General features: G+C 37.4%; 1 long non-coding RNA gene across 1 annotated transcript; it reads right to left on the bottom strand.

Annotated features, from left to right (window-relative positions):
* Positions 1–3,459: 3,459 nt before the first annotated feature.
* Positions 3,460–4,984, bottom strand: LOC131002322 (uncharacterized). The gene is made up of 3 exons (XR_009094261.1): positions 4,791–4,984; positions 4,258–4,296; positions 3,460–3,619 (listed from the first exon to the last, which is right to left on the bottom strand). It is a non-coding gene; the product is annotated as an uncharacterized LOC131002322 (long non-coding RNA).
* Between the last annotated feature and the right edge of the window lie 13,941 nt (positions 4,985–18,925).

Below are 18,925 nucleotides of genomic sequence, written 5' to 3'. Positions count from 1 at the left end.
TGGGTGGGTGAGGGGGGGTCAGTGGTCAGAAAATCAGTTTTTGAGAAAATAAAAAAATAATTTTTTTTGTTGGGGGGGTGGGGGGTAGGGGTGGGTTAGTGGTCAGAAAATCAGTTTTTAAAAAAATAATTTTTTTTTGGGGGGGGTGGGGGTAGGGGGTGGGTGGGGGTGGGGTTCAGGGGTGTGGGGGGTGGGGTTGGGGTGGGGTGAAATCTGATGCATTTTTATATGAAACTTTATGCATTTTTATATGAAAGTTCATGCATTCTCGTATGAAACTTTATGCATCTAAAATATGCCTATTTTGTGAAAATCTATTTTTTTTTTAATTTCGAAAATTACATTCCAATTTTACCCCTCTCCAGATTTTGCCTTGAAATACCTTGCCACGTGTCACCATCTTGATGCGCCACATGTCATAAATGTGTGGTCTAGATTTGGATCTACGGATCTATTATAAGCATAGGGATCCACATGAACCCAACCCTATATATATATATATATATATATATATATATATATATATATATATATATAGGGAGAGGTTCAAGAAAAAACCATGAATAAAAAAAGAACGGAGAACCATTTTCAGCCATTCGATCATCAAGATCTACGGTGGATGCATCATCTTGTTGGATGAATGCAGATCCTGGGTTCGAATACTGAAGGGAACAATTTTTTTTATTTTTTTGAGTGCATTAATTTTAACAGCGAATGCATTAATTTTTACAGTGGATGCATTAGATTTGATGGTTCTCCCGTTCTCACAAATAATGTAGTTCTCTCTAGAACCACACCCTATATATATATATATATATATATATATATATATATATATATAGGGTGTGGTTCTAGAGAGAACTACATTATTTGTGAGAACGGGAGAACCATCAAATCTAATGCATCCACTGTAAAAATTAATGCATTCGCTGTTAAAATTAATGCACTAAATTTTTTTTAAAAAAATGCTCCCTTTAGGATTCGAACCCAGGATCTGCATTCATCCAACAAGATGATGCATCCACCGTAGATCTTGATGATCGAATGGCTGAAAATGGTTCTCCAGTCTTCTTTTATTTATGGTTCTTTCTTGAACCTCTCCCTATATATATATATATATATATATATATATATATATATATATATAGGGGAGAGTTCAATAGAGACCACTCCCCTATGTAGAGAACGAAGACCAAATCAAGGCCATTAATCTACTAAAATCAAACGGACGTCCTTTTTCTTAGATTTTTAAATTCTTATTAAATTTGTTGCATATTGACCGATTGACTTTCGATTTTTATGTGGAATAAGGGCAAAAAAGACTTCCTTCTTTGTAGGATCTTTCATCTTCAACAGAGAATCCCGAAATATGCTCTAGAATTTACCACTCAATTATAGAAAACTGAGAAATCATCGATGCAGAAGAAGCAGCAAGATCGGTCTGCCCTAATCGATATAACCAACGATTCCCCCATTGTTGGACTGGCAATGGGGATTCTAAAAACTCCATCTTCGGCATTTTGTGGATTCGGCGGCGGCGAGCGTGATGGCGTCGACCGCAGCTCCGCCCAGCCGCCCCCTTTTCCAAATCTGGCATCACCGTCGCCGGCCCTGCTCCTCCGGTGAGGACGTCGCCTATTGCCACTTCGGCTGTCAACAACACAGCTTGAGCGGCGCTGTGACAGTGGCACCGCCGCCGTGGCAGACGCCTCCTGCCCTCCCCCAACTCTCACCTCTAAACCCTTTTATTTGTCGATACGTTCGTAGAAAAATAAATGAACATACTAATGTTCGTCGGTATGTTCGTAGAAAAATAAATGAACATAATAATGTTCGTCGATTTATTCGTAGAAAAACAAATGAACATATTAATGTTCACCTATTATGTTCATTGAAAAACAAATGAACATTTATGTTCATTGACAGATGATATTTAAATGTTGTTGGGATGATATTTAAATGTTGTTCGAGAGAATGAAGTGTTGTCTGCAAAAATAAAGTATTTGAAGAAACAAACTAGAATATTCAAATGGATTTTGATATTGTTCTCCATTTTCATGTTGTTCTTGATAATATAACTCTTGCATAATGCAATAAGTATTACCTTCATAATAATAAATGTACTGTGGTATTCATTTATACTTGTTTTTAGCAAGGTGTACCCAAAAATGGTGCGTAATGTTCAGTTTCTGAATATATGTATTTTTTTTCGTATTCATTAGTTCATAAGTCTGTATGTTTGTAAACAATGCTTATGTTCATTATTACGTTCGTATAAAAATTAATGTTCAACTATATGTTTGTAGAAAAATATTATTCACCAATATGTTCATAAAAAAGATATTACTTCGATACATGTTAGAAAAAACTATGGTTTTTTTATAGTCATCGTTATGATACATGTTATTTGCAGTTGTGTTGAACTGTAAATGCTATACGTCGAACATATATGTTATATTTAATGAACCCTTTTTTTTTCAGATGGTATCAACATGATCATACCCGACAGCGAACTATGTTCATTATAATATATTCATATGTTCGATATAAAAACTTCAAGTTCAATGTATGGTATACACAACTCTTTAACAATAGAGTATGCGCTTGTATCCATTCCAACTCGTAAAACAATCACTCATGAACGTCTCTAAATGTCGTCCCTTCACTTGTAGCGATTGACTCCACTTGTTCGATCTACACAACAAAACAAAAATGTAAGCTATTTTCAAATCCATTAATAAGCAGTTAATATTATTCTTGCAATTTTTATTCAAGTAAATACTGATTTCATCATTTATTGCATATCACCCAATGGCACACCAGTGTTGGAGACATCATGCTTATCTATATCTTGCATTCCATGAATTGAAACCTTGAACCACATACATCATCGTCAACCATGCACAAGGGTAAACACAATATTTATGATAGGCTTAGTGTTTCACCGATTACCTGCTGCACAAAATAATTATTTATGATACAATCATATCGAACTACTTCCTAGACCTCCTAACATATTTATATTTTACCCCTTCTTACTCCTTAAATCCAGCTTTTGATTCAGTATCCATCTCAACTGTTGCTTGATTCTTCACTTGCAAACAATTTTTGGTTGCTATAAAAATACACATAAGTTTATATATATACAAAACAACGATGCCAGATATTTACCCTTTTGTGATTTTCGTATCGGCCTAGTTCCTTTTACTGATTTCCCTTACTATAACCTGATTCAATTATATTTGTATTAGAACAATATAGCTTTTAACAGAAGGATACAAAAAATACATTAAAAGGAAACGAATACGAACCTTATCCTTGCCCTTCTGCACAACTGAACACTGAACTACGTCGTCGCGTTCAATGGCTGGTTCGTTTGATAAATTTTGTTGAACATCCTATCTAGATGACGAACATAAAATATTTAGAATAAAATTGAAATATATATAACAATGCGAGAATAGTGAGTATCTGAAATGATCACCAAACTAACAGGTTCTTTCTCCTCAGCACACCACACATTAGCAGACGTAATCGTAGCATCACCCTGCATCATGGAATCTACGACGACATGGTCGAGTTCATTTGCTTGTTCTTTAACATTTTCAACTTGAACGTTCTGCTCAAAGTTACAAACATGATTGCTCAATATGGGAAAATATTCAATATGTATATTGAAGAACAAATTAGCCACCTCTTTTTCTTCAACATTGCAGTCATTCGATAACTGAAATATATCATCTTCCTATACCACATACATTTTACGTTTTCTTAGATATAATCACAAAGTTAATACATGCTTGGCCACAATCTAAAAAGTGCATCCTGTAGAAATTACATCGTTGAGGTAAGAATCAACAATATCAAGTCCATCCTCTGGCAGATTGCATAAGTCAGCATCAGGCATAATGTTTAACATAATGAATAGAATAACATGTTGCACTATGAACACAACATGGTATGCATAAATATATTTGAACATAACCATTATATCATTTGAACAAATGGTATGCATAAATATATTTGAACATAACCGTTATATCATTTGAACAAATGGTATGCACTAGTAACATAACCATTATATCATTTGAACAAATTAATACAGTTAATCACAATTTACATGATACTTTTTGAACTTTAATGATGAACACAAGTAGAATTGTTTTTTTGAGGTTTTTGGTTGTTACATTGAAAAAAAATATTAATTTTCCAAAAATTATATTCCACGAAAAAGATAGATATGTCATTGGAATTTACCTGGTACCACAATATCAGTTCGACGCAGTGAATCCATAGCTATAAAAAAAACATGGATTCAGAAAAATAACATTAAAACATTTTCATCATAACCATAAGAGCGATACTTTTTTTAAAAAGTAGGTAAACAGACAATTATCACTACATCTGATTAATAGCCTAATAAATAGATTCATCCGTTCATCAAATTCCATTTAACAACCAAAATATATTAATTACTGCAGTTCATCAGTTCACAAAATATATTACTGCAGTTCATCAGTTCATCCGTTCATCAATTTACTGCAGTTCATCAGTTCACAAAATATATTAGATAATGTAAACTACGAAAAAATGATATTCATTTAACAAACGCAAGGAGCGTAACCATACAAGGTTGGTGCATATTGAAAGCGAAGATAAATTGAGCAGGGTTACAATTCGTCGACTTTTGCTGGTTTCGACAACCTCGATATTGAACCCCGAAAAATGGGTTCTTTATGTATTAAACGAAAGGGGGTGGATCTTCATGTATTATACGAAATGAGCTTTACCATATAAGATGGGTGTTCGTCGCCGGCAGAGATAAATTCAGATGCAATCCAATTCGTCGTCTTCTACGGACTTCGACAATCGCGATATTGAAACCAAGAAAAAATCCCTCGGCGGCGGCGTTTTGCTAGAACGACAATTAGCAATTTCAGCAATATTTTCGTAAATTGAATCGCTGATGAAAATTTTTGTTAAAAACCTAGAATTTTTCTCCATTCTATCGAAATAGATCAGTCCCAAGAATGGGAATTGAGGAATTTGTGGGATATGCTAAACAGTAGCAATTCAATGAAATTGTAATTTACTCATTTGACCTTTTGCACGAAAAGAATGTTTAATCAACAATATTTAATTGCTTAAAAATCAAATACATGATTTAATCCTGCTCGTTGATTTACTTTCGATGAATGGCCCTGATTTGGTCTTCATTCTTTATCTAAGGGAGTGGTTGTCATTGAATGCAACCCTATATATATATATATAAATAGGATAGAGTTCTATGGAGACCATCAAATAAACAAAGAATGGAGACCAAATAATGGCCCTTGATCTAACTCGATCGGATGGATTTGATTAATCCATTTACATTCAATATTATTTGGGCCGAAAGGATGTAATTGTAATTCCATAATTTTCATAACTGTATAATCCCATAATTAACATCAATCAAATCTTATTTAATTTTAGAAACTCCAGAATTCTGATAGGGTAGTTACGATTGTATACAACTCCGTAAACCTCTTTGACTAGTTTCGTTCAGATAAGTTCAGAAGGCGTGTTCATTTAATATTTTGGAACAATATGAAGGTCTATCGATTTAATTGTACATTACATACATGTTCAAGATGTAAGTTCATCGAACAAAACATGTTCGATGAACATATAATGTTCATATTATTCTCAATGAACAAATTTAATAAACACATTCAAACTTTATATATTAACTGATTAGATCTATATTGGCAATAAATGTTTTTGGTAATATATATTATGTACATGTTCTTTTATTACATTCAATGGACATGTTAAGTTCAAAAAAATTGCAATGAAATTATATAATACTTAAATGATTTGAACAAATAAATGATTTTGAACAAATATTGCAGTTCAAAGCATAAATTCGTAACTTCATACAAATTATCATTAAGTAACATGCTAAAACTAATACGATTACGACGAAATAAATGCAAAATGTTGATATACAACGCAATGCACAAAATACTTATATTGTTCTCAGATTTATGCCCTCAAAATAATATGACTAGTGGCCATCATCATACGTTTTGTTACCATGAATGTAGAGCTGACATCAAGACTTCTAAGTCATTCGACAATCCATATCGAAGATATTACTGTTGTAGATCAAGAACGGTATGTACTAATCTTTTTACTCATTCATTAACAAATCAACTCAGCCCAATTATAACTATTATTTTGTTGTTTTGATAGGATGATAATTGCAAGTTTTTTGAATGGCTAGATCCAGACATTACACCATATCAGAAACGTTTTTACCAACGGATACGAAATGAGCGAGATGGATTGGAGGCATAAAACGGAAATTTTAAAAATAGAATCGATGATCTTGTTCGAGAGAATGAAGTATCATCTGCAGAAATCAAGTATTTGAAGAAACAAAACAGAAACCTCAAATTGATTTTGATATTGTTGCTCATTCTGATGTTGTTCTGGTTAATATAATTATTGCCTAATGCAATAATATGATATTAATAATAATGAATTTAGTTCGGTATTAGTTTATATTGGTTTTTGGTAAGGTTGGTCCCATAAAAGATGCGCTGCTTCAATTTTTTTATTTAATGTTCATTTGTAGAATTTATGTATTTTTTAGTTCTAAAACATATGTTCATATTTATGTTCGTTTCAAGAATAACGTTCACAAATAGGTACGTATGAAGGTATCATTTCGGTATATTTAGTGCCCATACAAAATAAATTAAGATATGTGGTTTCACTACAAAAAAAATTCACTTTAAATATTGCTTATTTTATTGAGTCACACAGAATATAAAATTTTACACGTAATATTTTGAAAACTTATCATGTTCATTACAATGTTCACAGAACAAAAAAGGTTCATATATATAGTTCGTAGTAAAACTTATTTTCATATATATGTTTGTATAAAGTATCATGTTCATAAATATGTACGTCAGAAGGTATTATTTCGCTATATTGTATGCACATACAAAATAAATTAAGCCATAGTAGTCTATCTATAAAAAAGATTTTTTTTTATATAATATTGGTTAGTTTATTGCGTCAACCATAATATAAAATATAAAATATAATAATCAAAAATACTAACAACTACCTAATATGAATTATATAAAATAGGGGTAATTGCCTGTAAATTCATAACGTTTACTCGGAATTGGTTTTTGCTCCCATTTTCGAAGGTGTGGCCCCTAAATACATAACCTTTTATTTTGTCTCGTTTTTCTCCTATCACCGGTTTTTTCTTACGCCGGCGCCGGAAATTACACCGTGGCAGCCGGAATTGACAAGGTGGCAGCCGGAAATTGACACATGGACATATTATTAACATGTGGAATAAAAAAATAAAATAAATAAATAAAAACAAAATCCCCCCCACCCCATCGTCTTCTTCCCCCTTTCTCCTTCCCCCCCACCTGCCGCTTCCACCACACGCCGACGAAGATGTGCCCGGCCGAGGACGCCACCCCTTTCGTCCGTTCACCTCTCTCGCGAGCTCCGTTCACGAACGATATTTTTTAGTAGCATAGCAGGCGAAAGGGTCGTTCATAGGCGAAGGATACTTCGCTGTCAATTTGTGAAAATCAGTAGAGAGGGAGGCGGCTGTTCCCCACCGGAACTCCAGCGGTGGCGGAAGACGTTACCCGAGAATGAGGGGTGTGTGAGACGAGGGTGGAGACCGAATTTGGGGATTTAGGGCTTCGGATTTAAGGGTTTAGATTTGGGGAAGATTCAAGGTCTGGAAGGAAATGGCGGAAGCGGAATTGGGTGAAGCTCTCTGTTGGATTTGTATACTGAAAGCTAAAACGTTTTATGCTTGTATACAATGTTTCCTAAGTTCACTATCTAATCTCCTATCTGATTGTGTTCATGATTGCATATGTATGTTCTTTATCTCTATATAAGTAGATTATATGGTGTGTTGTAGATCACAGAAGACCATATAATTGGAATAACCTTAAGAGATATAATATAATCACAGCCGAAATAACTCTAGGACAAGTTATTGGTTTAGGCTGCGGTATAGATGGAAGTAGTTTGTCTTGACTACTTAACTATACTGGTACGTCATTACGTATTGATAGGACCACAGTGAGATATATTCTTCTATCTGACTTAAGTGAAGAATTAGAGATCTCGGTGACTTATAAGATCTTAATACTAATAAGATTTCAGATATATATGTTGATTCGTTTATCACTTTGACTTACTATGAGCGAGAGTTATATAGTAACTTGAGTACTCTGTATCTTGGGTGATAGCGATTAATATATGATATCTGATTATCTGTATTAGTACTCGTATCCGATATAGGATAATGACATCCCCTTAAGGAGCTCAATAATGTTTATTGCGCTAAACCCTGCAGGTTGATTAAGTTCAGGTGCAATAATAAGGTTTGAGTGGTACTGCTTAAGGATTACAAAAGAGATTAATTAATTAAGGCTGTCAGAGCTATAATTAATTAATGGATGTCGGAGATTTTAAATACGAGGATTTAATAAGTCTAAATACAAGCCCCGACTCATCACCGGCAATAAAGGGGTAAGTCAATATTGGTTCTCTAGTGGAATGAACTGATATTTATAAATTAATTATGGTCTGGGCTGACCATAGATAAATTAATTTATTTGAGGCCCATCTTTATTCCTTGTATCTGGTCCCTGAACTGGCCCAAAGTCTCCTAGCCCAGGAAAGGAGAGAACACGCCTACTACACCTTTTCTGCTCCTCCTACGTATTTATTTTTATTATAAATACAACTGTCAGCTCTCAGGAAAACACACTGATAAAATATTAGGGTTTTTGGAGAGCTGTGGGGCGCAGGAAACGTGAGGAGACTTTTCTCTCGTGGGACTTTCACAGTTCGTTGTCCATCCAACGGTGAAAGCTGAGCGGGATACAGTTCAGAAGATCTGAGCTGGAGTCTGATTTTCGCAGGAAATCTAGTTCTGGCAGTCTCCGAAGAACAGCCATAACTTCCTCTACAGAACTCCGATTGAGGTGAAACAGGCGGCCACGGAAATCTCTTTCGAAGACGAAGAAGTCGTATTTCTGGATAAAATACGATTGGAGGTCGTTTGAGGGGTTAAACGGAGAGTTGAAGTTGGCTGACCTGTTCAGCGACAGATTGACGAATTCTTAGGAATTCTTCAGGTATTTTCTAACTCCAACGTACAACAATTAAATTCATAGGAGCATGTTAGGATTAATCGTTGTATGATAAATTAATAATAATCCAAGAAACGATCTTCGGGTAAATCGAGTATTAATTCAGTTTAATATTCCTTCAATTGGTATCAGAGCCCAGGATTATTTTCTTGGCTCTATTATTAATTTATGTACGATTAATAATGTGCGTTGTTTTTACTGCTGTTGTTCTTCATGGTCTGTTGATTCGTGGGATACGTTGTTTGACGTTGTAATCGTTTTTCACCGCGAGAAAATCCGTGGTTAGATTAGTTTTTTCAAATTGTATTTGTTTTTCCTTTGTAATCTGTAAAACTGAGGAACGAGACGAGCACGACGACGAATCAACAACGAAGAACGGTGTAAGGAGGACACGACGGGTACGGTGCGGCACGGGCTGCCGGCGCCGAGGGCAGTGCGCGCACGAGCGCTTGCGCGCCGTGTGCCGCGCGCGCTTGGTCAGGTTGCCGTGCTGCCGGGTGCTGCTGTCACCGAGACTACCTGGGCGAGGCGAGGCGGAAGGTGGCGAGGCGAGCGACGGGAAGCAGCGGGCAGGGGCAGTGCGCGCCCGGGGCTGCGCCTGCGCGCTACGCGCCCGGCGGGCGGCGCGCTGCCGCTGCAGTTGCCGCACGCTGGAGCCGCTGCCGCGCTGCTGTCGCTGTCTGTTGCTGTTGCTGGAGACGCCGAGGCCGAGCCAGGCGAGGGCTGCCGCGCCGGGCAGCTGCTGCTCGCACAGGAGGCGGCCGCCGAGGGCTGCTGCTGGAAGCGCCGTACGCTGCCGGCGGGCTGCTGCAGCGTTGGGGGGCGGCTGTGCGGCGGAGGGCAGGCTGCCAAGAGAGGCGGCGGCGCTTAGGGTTTTTCAAACCCTAGGTGGCCGAATTTTCAAACCCTAGGGGGCCCAAACCTTAGTTTTTTCAAAGACGGGCCGGATGAACGTTTCGGGCCGAGTTTACGTTTTTTAGTTTTATTTTTTATTTCTTTTCTGTTCTTTGTAATAGATTAGAAATATGGGGTTCCACGAATGGGTCACGAAGAACTTTATTGTTTTTTAATTCTGTTCTTTGCATGTCGTGGTGTTAATCCTTTATGCTCTATGCATACTGTTTTTGTCTTTGCTTGTTAATATGTGTTTATTAACTGTGCTTAGACAAGCATGCTAGGTTTATCGTTTTCTTAAGCATGTTTTAGAATTCTGCGAGCATGTTTTACATGTTGCGTTCTAGATGAGCATGTTTAGGATTATGTGTTGAGCATGATCAAACCTTTTGAAAGAAAAAAGGACTAAGCTGTATTGATAATTTTATAGATGATTAAAAATTATTTAGTTTTCCACATGCGGTCTCTAGACAAAATGATTGACAATGTGAGTAAACGTCCACCTCACGTGGCTTACTTCATGTTTGTTCTTTCATAAGTTTGTCAGATGAGATTTCTATAAAAATATTTAAATCCATTAAAGTAGTGGGAGTTATGCAGTAAACGTCCACCCCACGTGGCTTACTAGTATAATTTTTCACGAGTACTTTAGATGATGGATTTAAATAAGATAACTAAGAAATTAAATTGAATGCGGCATGGTCCGAGTGAGTATGTCAAAATTCGAGAATTTAATTTCAAAGTTAAATTGTGGTTATTTCTAATTAATTTTATTCTTAAAATTATGTAGACGTCCACATGCGGCCTCTAGACAAAGTGATTGACAATGTGAGTAAACGTCCACCCCACGTGGCTTACTTCATATTTGTTTCTCATAAGTTTGTCAGAAGAGGTTTCTATAAAAATATTTAAACCATTAAAGTAGTGGGAGTTATGCAGTAAACGTCCACCCCACGTGGCTTACTTGTGTAATTTTCACAAGTACTTTGGAGAATGGAATTAAATAAGATAACCAAGAAAATTAAATTGAAAGCGGCATGGTCCTAGTGAGTATGTTAATTTCGAGAATTTAATTTTCAAGGTTAAAATGTGGTCATTGCTTAGATATCATATCAAGTACAATGTACAACTCCCCCACGGAGTCCCTTCTTGATGATGATATGGTCTAGTCAAGGTGCCTACTATTAATTTCTTTTGTCAAAAGGTTAAGTTGACATGGAAATTAAATGACTAGGTGAATAGTCTGGTTGAGGAGTTCGTGTGTAAACGTCCACCCCACGTGGCTTGCACATGGGATTCTTTGAGCGGTTGGAGGTTTCATTAATATTGTTTTATCAAAAGGTTACAATATTATTGTTACGAATTATGTGCTTTATGTTCGTTACTTTCAGATATGTCTATGTCTCTTGTTTATTTATTCTTGCACAAAGTCTTTTAACCGGTCCACATATATAAAATGGAAACGCAGTTTTGGTTTTTTATCTTTATCACAAACTAAACACAATTTTTGTGTTGCCTACTACTCCACGTTCTTATGGTCCGAACAATGAGTCAACTGATGAGAAAAAGGAATTACATAAAAGGTGGCATAAGACGAATAATGTGGCTATATGCTATATTATGAGTATAATGTCACAAACCTTGTAGCTCCAACATCAGGGCATGGATAATGCTGTCAGCATCATGCCGAATCTTAAGAAAGTGTTCGGAGAGTCGGACTGAGCTGCTCATTTAAATTTGATGAGAGTAATCTTGTTAATTTTATGAGTAAGCACAGCTCAGTGCACGAGCATGTCATGCAAATTTTTGACGGCCTTGACTTGCTCAGTGGGAGTATCGACGGTGAGGCAAAAGTCGATATTATCCTGAACTTTCTTCCCAAGTCTTTTAATTAAGAACTTCCGCCTCAACGCTGTTATGAGCAAGAAAGATAACACTCTTTTAGAGTTGTTGAATGCTCTAGTTACAGCTAAGGAAGTTGTGGAAAAAAGATGTGCAAACACTTGTTATTGCCAAAGGATGGCCATCTTCTTCGTCAAAAGACGGGAAGAAGAAGAGTCCAAGGGGCAAGAAAGACAAGGGAAATAGTGGGAGTAGTGGTGTGATAAGATTGAGTATTGGAGATTTCTTCTTTTAATACTCAAGGCAAAGGGTTAAGGTAGTTCACTTGCTATAGTAACTGAGACATGTCAGCTCGTTTTCTACTCAGTTGTGAGTAGTGGATAACGAGAGAAACTGATAATGATTGTTGCACCTTGCATGGCTTTTAGGCTGACAAGGAAGCTGAGAAGTGATGAGATGATTGTCTTCGTTGGCAACGTGACTAGAGTCGCAGTTGTTGCATTTGGAGACTTGTCTTTAAGTTCTAAAGACATAGTTTAGTTTTTGAGAGTTCCTTATCATGTTCCAAAATTTTGAATAGATGGATCTTATGTCATTTTTGATAGTGGTGTTTCTATCATAAGAAATGACAAAGTTGCCTATTCTGGTATTTTGAACATCTCTCTTCATACTATAACTTGTCTACAAAATACCTTTATATTGCATTTACATCATCGAACAAAAGAAAGAGAAAAGTTAAGGCTAATCTCTCATGAGGATCTTACACATATATTGATACCCTAGAAATAGGTCACATCTATCTTAACAGGATCCAAAGGCTCGTGTCTAAATAAGTACATTAATTGGATTCAATCCAGGTTGTACCATTGGAACCTGCGAATCCTGTATAGAGGAAAAGATGGAGACCAGGTCATTCATGGCAAAGGGGATAAAGGGTCAATAATGTGTTAGGAATGATCTTTTCTGTTTCATTGTCAGTGTTTGGGATTCCAACCCAGTTTACTACACCGTGTAATCCCTATATAAGATGGTGTGGTGGAGAGAAGAAATAGGTAACTTTTGGAAAAATATGTCCGATGATGAGTTATGCATCTTTGCAATTAGTCCTAAAGAATCAGAAGGTGGTTATTAGCAATGACACACGATTCTTAGAAGTGGACTATGGGAGTAATCACTAATCCAAGTCAGATAGTGTGCTTCAAGAAATTGAAGACATTAGACAGGCGATTCCATCACCCAAGCTAAGAATGCAAGAGTTTTTGTACCACAAGACACTGCACGCACTGTTGACACACATGTGCTACCACAGATCCATTGTAGTGGGAGGGTTGTGGGACAACCCGATCGATTTATGTTCTTGGGAGAATCTTTGGATTCAGTCCCCGGTAGTGAATATAAGAGAATCGACCCAGATATCTACTTGGAATTAGTGGAAGACAAGAATGTAGATTTCTGGCACGCCTCAATGGAGCAATCCATTAAGAATATGGATGTATACTAGAAAATCTTGCTACCAGGAGGCAATAAAGCCTTAGGTTGTAAGTGAGTATACAAGATAATGACAGGCCCGAATGAGCAAGGTCGTAGCTTTCGAAGCTAGACTGGTGGCGAAAGGTTATGCCCAGTGTAAGGGTATAGGTTATGATGATATTTTCGCCAGTGCCATGATCAGAACATTCGGATCATTTTACCCATAGCAGCTCAGTTAAACCATCAAGGTCTGGCAAATGGATGTCATATATATTACCTTGAAAAAGGTAAGGACAGCCATGTGAAACAACCTGAAGGTTACATTAGGAGGGAGAGAAGCATCTCGTGTCATCGGTGATGTGGTTTATCTTGCATTTTATGTAGATAATATCCTCCTAATTGGAGACAATATGGAGCTATTATCAAGACATAAAGTAATGGTTATCCGAACAGTCTCAGATGAAAGACTAAGGAGGTACAGTATACATCTTTGTGATCAAAGTTGTAAGGGATCACTAGAAAAGGATGTTGGGCTTATCTCGAGTGTCTTACATTGATACTGTGAATGTTCGTTTTAGTATGAATACCGCTAAGAAAGGATTGCTACCTTTTAGATATGGCGTTCCTTTATCTAAAGACTATGTCTTAAGATGCCTGTTGAGGTTAAGGAAATGAAGGCAGTATTCTACGTTTCCGCAGTAGATAGCTTCATGTATGGATTACTATGTACGAGATCTTATATTTGCTATGCAATTAGCATGGTTGTAAGATATCAGTATAGTCCTAGTTAAGAACACTAAACTGTGGTAAATTATATTCTCAAGTTCATGATTAGAGAATAAGGATAGTTTACCAGTTAGACAGTTTAGTTCCTTTTTGGATTATACGATTTTGGATTTCCAGGCTGACCGAAACAAAGAATAATTACCTCGAGCTATGTGTTTTCCTAGGGAGGTAAAACCTTTTGGTTTGACCACTACCTCCAGGATCTAAGGGTAATTCCTAGTTTGCGTGAGAGCATCACCTTCGTGATACCTCAAGTGCAGTTGCAAACTGTAAGGAATCCAAGAACCACAAGAGGACAAACACATGGAGCAGTACCAAGTTATACGATTATTCGTAAATCGAGGTTTTTGTGCTCATAGAATAAATTCTCACATATTGGAGAAACCTACTAATCTTTTCACAAAAGGCTTATCGCAAATGGTCATTGAAAGATGGGAATGCGATTGATGCCACCCACTTAGGAAACTTTAAGTATAAGTGGGAGAAGTGTTAGGTGATTGGTAAATAGACGCATTGTATACTAAAAGTTTGCTTTAGTATAAGTGGGAGATTGTTGGATTTGTATACTGAAAGCTAGAACGTTTTATGCTTGTATACAATGTTTCCTAAGTTCACTATCTAATCTCCTATCTGATTGTGTTCATGATTGCATATGTATGTTCTTTATCTCTATATAAGTAGATTATATGGTGTGTTGTAGATCACAGAAGACCATATAATTAGAATAACCTTAAGAGATATAATATAATCACAGCCGAAATAACTCTAGGACAAGTTATTGGTTTAGGCTGCGGTATAGATGGAAGTAGTTTGTCTTGACTACTTATCTATACTGGTACGTCATTACGTATTGATAGGACCACAGTGAGATATATTCTTCTATCTGACTTAAGTGAAGAATTAGAGATCTCGGTGACTTATAAGATCTTAATACTAATAAGATTTCAGATATATATGTTGATTCGTTTATCACTTTGACTTACTATGAGCGAGAGTTATATAGTAACTTGAGTACTCTGTATCTTGGGTGATAGCGATTAATATATGATATCTGATTATCTGTATTAGTACTCGTATCCGATATAGGATAATGACATCCCCTTAAGGAGCTCAATAATGTTTATTGCGCTAAACCCTGCAGGTTGATTAAGTTCAGGCGCAATAATAAGGTTTGAGTGGTACTGCTTAAGGATTACAAAAGAGATTAATTAATTAAGGCTGTCAGAGCTATAATTAATCAATGGATGTCGGAGATTTTAAATACGAGGATTTAATAAGTCTAAATACAAGCCCCGACTCATCACCGGCAATAAAGGGGTAAGTCAATATTGGTTCTCTAGTGGAATGAACTGATATTTATAAATTAATTATGGTCTGGGCTGACCATAGATAAATTAATTTATTTGATGCCCATCTTTATTCCTTGTATCTGGTCCCTGAACTGGCCCAAAGTCTCCTAGCCCAGGAAAGGAGAGAACACGCCTACTACACCTTTTCTGCTCCTCCTACGTATTTATTTTTATTATAAATACAGCTGTCAGCTCTCAGGAAAACACACTGATAAAATATTAGGGTTTTTGGAGAGCTGTGGGGCGCAGGAAACGTGAGATTTTTCTCTCGTGGGACTTTCACAGTTCGTTGTCCATCCAACGGTGAAAGCTGAGCGGGATACAGTTCAGAAGATCTGAGCTGGAGTCAGATTTTCGCAGGAAATCAAGTTCTGGCAGTCTCCGAAGAACAGCCATAACTTCCTCTACAGAACTCCGATTGAGGTGAAACAGGCGGCCACGGAAAGCTCTTTCGAAGACGAAGAAGTCGTATTTCTGGACAAAATACGATTGGAGGTCGTTTGAGGGCTCAAACGGAGAGTTGAAGTTGGCTGACCTGTTCAGCGACAGATTGACGAATTCTTAGGAATTCTTCAGGTATTTTCTAATTCCAACGTACAACAATTAAATTCATAGGAGCATGTTAGGATTAATCGTTGTATGATAAATTAATAATAATTCAAGAAACGATCTTCGGGTAAATCGAGTATTAATTCAGTTTAATATTCCTTCACTCTCTTCCTCGGAAATGGGGCGAAAATGACGGATTTGATGGTGGGAAGGGCTGACGGAATTTGGTGGTGGTGGTGGGAAGGGCTGACGAAACTTGGTGAGGTTGACGCCTAGGTTCGCCGCCGCCGCCGCGCGTTTGCCTTGGCTCCCCTCCAGCGAAATAGCCACCACGTCGCCGCTGAGCTGAGGTGAGGAGGGGGGTCGCGGGCGCCGTCGCAGGCGGTAGAGGGGCTGGCAGAGGGTGGGGGGAGGGGAGGAAGGGGAAGAAGATGATGGAGTTGGGAGAATTTTGTTTTTTTTTTAAATTTTATTCCACATGTTAATAATATGTCCATGTGTCAATTTCCGGCTGCCATCTTGTCAATTCCGGCTGCCACGGTGTAATTTCCGGCGCCGGCGTAAGAAAAAATCGGTGACAGGAGAAAAACGAGACAAAATAAAAGGTTATGTATTTAGGGGCCACACCTTCGAAAATGGGAGCAAAAACCAATTCCGAGTAAACGTTATGGATTTACAGGCAATTACCCCTATAAAATATGATATCTTATCTTATTCTATCTAGTTTATATATAATCAAACATGGTCGCTCACATTTAATGGAGACCACTCACTTAGATAAAGAATACAGATCAAATCAAGGCCATTCATCTCACCCTAATCAACGAACCAGATTTCACCAGAATATCATTTTATTTATTATTTATTTAATCCAAAGATGGTAAATATGTAAATCCCGTAAATCATTCAATTTCGTATATCACTCAATTCTCATTCAGTTATGAACATGACTCTGTTCTGAACAAAATTGTTATGAACATGATTCTGTTATGAACTTAACTTTAACGAACATATACATGAACATGACCATGTTCTGAACAAAATTGTTATGAACATGATTCTATTATGAACATAATTTTAACGAACATATACATGAACATGACTTTGTTCTGAACAAAATTGTTATGAACATTATTTATTTTGAACTTGATTTGAACATTATATCTTTACTTTAAAAACTTTATTTGTTAATGAGCATGTTAAAGTTTTTGAATGAACTTACGTTTGCAAATACTTGTGATAGCCCCAAAATAACAAATTATTATTTATATATTCAAAATTTATTATGCTATTCACAAAGTAAAGAAAAATTTATATTTCTACTACAAACTGGTGCGAATATACTGTTTAATTTAATTAAAGAACATTAATCAAATACTTGCAGTCACGACATTGATATACTACTTCATAGATATCAATATTAAGGTACTGACAATATGACAAATCTATGTAAAAGTTGTTTGGTTTTTATCAGACAGTTCCAATAATAATATACAGAATGAAAAAAAAATGCCATTCATTATAGTAATGTAGTAACCCGCTCTTTTATCAGTATTTTAATTACAGTATTGTGTGTTTATTTACCTATCTGCCAGTAATTGAAGTTTTATGTTTTCTATTATGTTTCTGAATTTATGAATCTCGGTGACAGAGTTACTTAGCTAACAGTATGCTTTATTTATTTTCGCGCGTTTAAGACCGCAATGAGAATCTTTGAGTTGATGAATGATTATTAATCCGAGTTATAACCAACTTAGCTAAGTTGTGTTATCAAGTTGGAGTTTATCTTCGCATGATTTACCAAGTCGTGAATTAATTCCGACTTTGAGGATAATTAAATCTACGGATTTAATTTAAGTATTAGAATAACGAACGAATTAAATCTACGGATTTAATTTAGCATTATCGTTTAGCAAAAACGAAACCAGTTTCTCTAATTCGGAGAAACCAACACTGAGAGGTTTTTTTTAGATCATTCACTTAGGTCACATCACACCACTCTACACCTCTCTACCTCTACCTCGGCTACACTTAGAATAAAACAAGAAAAGAAGGAGGGTGAGGTGAGCAACGGCCACGGCAGCAGCCCCCATTGGGCGAGCAGCCGAAGGGCCGCCTTCCACCTCACGCCAGATCAGCAGCAGCCTTGGGCTGGCAGCCGAAAGGGCCTTGCCCCTCCCACACGCCAGCGCTGCCCAACCACAGCCGAGTAGACTAGGCTGTCCTTGCAGCCCTACACAGCAGCAGCGCCCCCTCAACTTCCACACCAGCTGCAGCTCCTCCCATTGGGCAGCAGTCGAAGAGCCACACTCCACCTCTCTACGCTGCCGAGCTCAGCACGCCAGGGCAGCAGCAGCTCCTCCATTGGGCGAGCAGCCGAAAAGGCTCTCCCTACTCCACGCATGGCAGGGCTAACAGCCAAAGCCCTCCCCCTTAGGCACTCAAGTGCACCAGCCGAGCTCCCCTATTTAAACTCCCCTTCAAACCCTTTGTGCCACCATTTCTCTTTCTTCGGCACTCTGAAATCCAGCAGCAAGTTGCAAGAGCTCCATCACTCTCTCGACGCCTTCCACGGAGAAGAGAAGACTAAGACCCTTGCTGCACTTCCAAGGTAAGACACGGCCCTTTTTCCTCCCTTCGCCGTGTTCCCATCCATTTGTTTTCAAGCCTAAGAACATAGCTTCCATTTCAGTTTGAACCTCGACGATCGAAGAAGCGAGGAACCATCGTGCTTGTCCGACCAAAGCGCGCAACAACAAGGTAACTCCCGACCTCTATTACTACTTCTTTTGGCATGAAAAATACGAACACTAGAAGCATGTTAGGTCACTTTTCCGG

The sequence above is a fragment of the Salvia miltiorrhiza genome, unplaced genomic scaffold (genome assembly GCF_028751815.1).
Source record: "Salvia miltiorrhiza cultivar Shanhuang (shh) unplaced genomic scaffold, IMPLAD_Smil_shh fragScaff_scaffold_107_1, whole genome shotgun sequence".
Lineage (NCBI taxonomy): Eukaryota > Viridiplantae > Streptophyta > Magnoliopsida > Lamiales > Lamiaceae > Salvia > Salvia miltiorrhiza.
This window is presented reverse-complemented; position numbering and strand designations above follow the sequence as displayed.